This window comes from Felis catus, chromosome B2 (assembly GCF_018350175.1).
Source record: "Felis catus isolate Fca126 chromosome B2, F.catus_Fca126_mat1.0, whole genome shotgun sequence".
Classification (NCBI taxonomy): Eukaryota; Metazoa; Chordata; class Mammalia; order Carnivora; family Felidae; genus Felis; species Felis catus.
This window is the reverse complement of record NC_058372.1, coordinates 59,420,928-59,425,815: the sequence shown is the minus strand read 5'-3', so window position 1 is coordinate 59,425,815 and position 4,888 is coordinate 59,420,928.

Here is a 4,888-nt window from a genome sequence, read left to right as displayed (position 1 = left end):
TTATGTGAAAGTTACCTTGTTAAGTAATTGCTGGAATACATGCAGACACACACACACACACACACACACACACACACAACTCAAATGTGAAATTAGTGAGTGTGTAAACATTTTGAACAATACAATTAAAACTTGACCACATTTCATCCCAAACTGCAACATATATTCACTTCAAACAAACAGGAAATTTTGCCAAAATACACTAAATACCTACAAGCAGGAATCAGGCTGATAAATCTTCCCAGCTGCAAACATGAAACATAGTTCATGGAAAGGAAGGACAGATGACTCGGATGATGATCCAAGAGCAAAGAAGATGGACAATCCCACGTTGCCAAATTGGGTACTAGTAAGGCCTCTTCTTTATTCCCTGAGCTCTGGAGAAAGATGTCTGGTCAAATTTCAAATCTGCTGAGAAATAATGACTACTATGTGCTCTCATTCTTGTCTCTGTTAAATGAAAGTGGCTCTTGCTATTATCTTGTCCCTCCTCACTCTTGTGATTTTAGAGTGTGGTGGTCTTTTTATTTCATAGGCTCTAAGTTATGAGGCTTACTGAGAAACTGCAAATCTTGAACAAGATGTGAGTTGCCTCATCCACTTTTGGAAGTGTTTTATATAACAAGATACTGAACCCTAATCATGCTTCATGTAGTATTATGATAAAACTTTTGTAGAAGACAGTGAGCACACTTGTGCATAGGACTACTATAAAAATTGTGTCCAGGGTGTAGACTGTTTTAGGTTGGAAATCATGGCCACACTATTTTAAAGTATTTCTTACTAAGAGGAGTCTATTTTTCTACCTCATGAATGTGATATTGCCCTGTGACTTGTTTTGCGTGCAATAATAAAAAAATATTAAGAATAATGTTAGCCAGAAGATAACAGAAGTCAGAGGATAATAAAATTAAATGTTTAAGTTTAAATACTGAAAGGAAAACAACAATAACCTATTAGCCTATTGCTAATAAAACATCCTACAGTAGTAAATAAAATAAATGAATCATAAATTAAAAGTGAATTTGTCACCAGCAGATTCATAATGCAAAAATAGCTTTAATTTTTTTCTTTATGCTAAGGAAATAATACCACACGTTAACTTTATCTAGGAAGGAATGAAAAGCATTATAAATGGGGACTATATGGAAAATTACAAAAAATATTTCCAACTTTTTTCCAATTTCTTTAAGGAACAATGAGCATGCAAAGCAAAAGTAACAATATCTTATGGAACACAGAACTCATATAGATTGAAACAAACAACATTACATAAAGAACAAAAGAGTAAATAGGAGCATACTGTTGCAATATTCTTATGTTATACACAAAGTGGTATTAAGTAACAGGTATCTGTGATAATATGAAAATGTATATTATAATCCTATCACAATATTTAAGAGTTTAAACACAGATCTATAGTTAAAAATATTAGTGAAGATAAAATGAAATTTAAAAAGGAAAAAATAAACAACAAAGAAAGTACACTTTAATACTAAAAACTGCAGAGAGAGAAAAACACAATAGATGGGACAATTATAAAACAAATATTGAGAACATTAGTTAAATCCACTATTTTCAATAATTGACTAAATATGGATTGCTTAAATTTTTTAGAAAAAAGAAAAAAGGAAGAGACCATCAAATTGTATAAAAGAGCAAGGCCCCCAAATCTGCTGTTTAAAACATTTACATGTTAAACTCATATTTATGTTAAAAGTTAAAAAGAAAAAAAAAACAGGAAAAAATATTTTAAGAAAACATTAACACAAAGAAATATGAAGTGGTATATTCAAACCAAAAAAGGAGACTTCAAGAAAAGAGGCATTCTCTGAATACCCGAATACTAGGGGCATTTTAGAATTTTTTTAAAAAACGTTTCAATTCATCAAGATGATGTGAAAATCCTAAATATATATGCAATATGTAATATAGCTTCAAATTTGACAGAAATGTGGAAATATATCATAAATCTGTATTTATAGTCCAAAATTTTACCATTCCTCTTTCTATAATTGATAGAGAAATTAAACAGACCCTTGGAAAGGTTTTGGAAGATTGAAGGAACACTTTCAATTTGCCTAATTGACATTTACAAAATATTTTAACAATAGAATAAAAATTCTTTATAATTAAACATGAAACAAAAGACTTAGATACTGCACAGAAGATACTGGGATAACTGTGATCATATGAAAACATGACCAAAATACTTTTAGTCTTCAGAAAAATGGAAATTAAACACTATCACACATCCACTACAATTGTTAAAATTAAAATTATTACAGGCAAATATTTGTGCAGTTGTGGAGCAACTGGAATTCTGTTGCCTTGCTGGCAAGAGTGTATAATGTTATGGTTGTTTAGATAATTGTTTGGCAGTTTCTTACAAAATTAAGCATATACTTATACTATGATGAACAATTCCACTCTGAAGTATTTACCAAGATATCAACAACAACAAGAAAACAGTCATGTCTACAAAATACTAGTTCAAAAATGTTCATAGAAACTTTATTCTTAAGAGACTAAACTGGAAACAACTCAAATGCCTATGAATTTCAACCCTAGGTATTCCCCTTGTCCTACTTTTCTCCCCACAGAATACTGTTAAGTTCCAACAGCCCTATGCAAAAGAACCAGTATCTATCAAGAGGAGAATGGACAAACAGACTGCTTCACATTCATACAACTGAATACTACTCAGCAACAAAAAAGGAGACAAAATATTGACATAAGCATACATCAGGCTTTGATCTCGCAGACATTATGTTGACAGCAAGAAAAAAGTTTCCAAGTGAGAATGTTCACCATGGTTCTACATAAGAACAAGCAATAATAATCTTATCTAGGATGTTAAAATTAAAAAAAAAAGTTCCCTAGTAATGGTTGGGGCAGGAGATGGGGTACATTGCCTAGAAAGAGACATGATGCAAGTTTCTGGGTAATGGGGATGAATATATCCTGATTTATATGATAATATTATGGATGCATACGCTAATCAGAATTATTCATTGAAGTGGATACTTTAAATCCTGGAGATTGACATTATATAATTTCTACCTCAAAGTATTAATTTAATAAAAACCAATATCCATCCACCTGCTTTAATTCTTCCCATTTAATATGAGGTATTGTTGAACTGCATTGATTTTGAACACTAAGAAGAAATGATATAACAAAGTATATCATTGATATAATATAATGATATAATGATATAATATATATCATATATATAATGATATAATAAAGTATATGATACTTTATTGTTTATACCAAATAAAAGAAAAAATAAACACAATCTGCATAAGTATAGTAGAATACAATCTCCATATATATATATAATGATATAATAAAGTATATGATACTTTATTGCTTATACCAAATAAAAGAAAAAATAAACACAATCTGCATAAGTATAGTAGAATACAATCTCCATCTTCTCTCAGGAATGGTACCTAAGAAGCTATAATATCATAATAAATATATTGTCAATTAGTTTTTCTGGGGAAAAAAACAGTTAAGAAACTCACACCAATGACCTTAAGCAATAAATAAAATCATGGAAATTCCCATTATTAAGGTCAAATTGGTCTATTTGCATGAATATTTCTGTAATAGGACAGCTAGTGATAATTTCTTTTCACATAAAGTGATTTACGAAGCTCATAAATATTGCCCATAAACTCAATTGAATATTTGCCCAGCTCAACTTCCTTTAGGTAGATCACAGTTTCCGTGTATACTACAATGAGAATTTGCAAATTTTTACCATTTCACAGGGAATGGGTAGGTGAGAATAAAAGTTGATCCAAAAATACCCTGAGGAGAGTACTTGTGTTGTGATGATAAAGTAATGAATTCACAGATTAAAGGCCTAAACTCAGTTTAAAAATGTTTCACATAGGCATTTATGTTATATATTCAAATGATTCCTCATCAATTATCCTGACAGAGGAACAGTTTAAATAAAAGAGGACTGTACTAGCAGAGGGATCCGTGTGGTAGTTTGGTGACATTTCCCTCCATGTAAATATTAGTACAAATTTAGAGGAACTTTCGTGCCTTTGTCCTAACCACAAATTCTCATTCATACAGACATGTCAAGCTACGTAAATTAAAGTGGAAAATTATTGTGGAAAGTTTGAAATTATTTCATTAAACATTTTAAGCATTGTTTTAAGTCTTCAAAGAAAACATTTAAAAATCATCATTGACCTTTTGCTGTAATGAAGCTAGTATATGATGAATATAAATATGTTTCCTCTTTCAATTTTTATATAGGGAACTATGTGTTACATAGTATTGATGGGATGTGTACCTGTCATGTTTGGAATCATCATGCATATTAAAAAACAATATAACAAGATATTTGAAAGTTAGGAAAAAAAAGAAGGGGCGTGGGAGAGAAGGAAGAAGGAAGGAAGGAAGGAAAAAAAGTAATGACCAATCTACAATCCTATAAATCTTATGTTAGTGAGCCTTCTTGCTCAACTATAGACTGCAACAGTTAAAACCAAAAATAGACAAGACTATTTAACTCAGGCTGTAACTAAAACACATTGTGCTTATTTCTTACTATGCCTTCTTGAGGCATTGATAAAGGTATTTTGCAATGACTACTATCCCAAACTGGACCAGAAAAATCCTGAAAGCAATGAAACTTCTGGAAGACCACATCCCATACCTCCTCCCTGCTCATGATCACCAGCTGACCACATACCAACCTCCCTCCATCATCACGTGCTCTCTGCTTGCTCTCTTGCATGTACTCTCCTCCCCAATCTCTGCTCATAAAATCCCTAGGTGCTGTTGGTGTCAGTGGAAAGGTAAGTCCTGAGCTTGCCACCTCCCCCAGCTGCTGGTACCCGAAATGAATTTTTCCCTC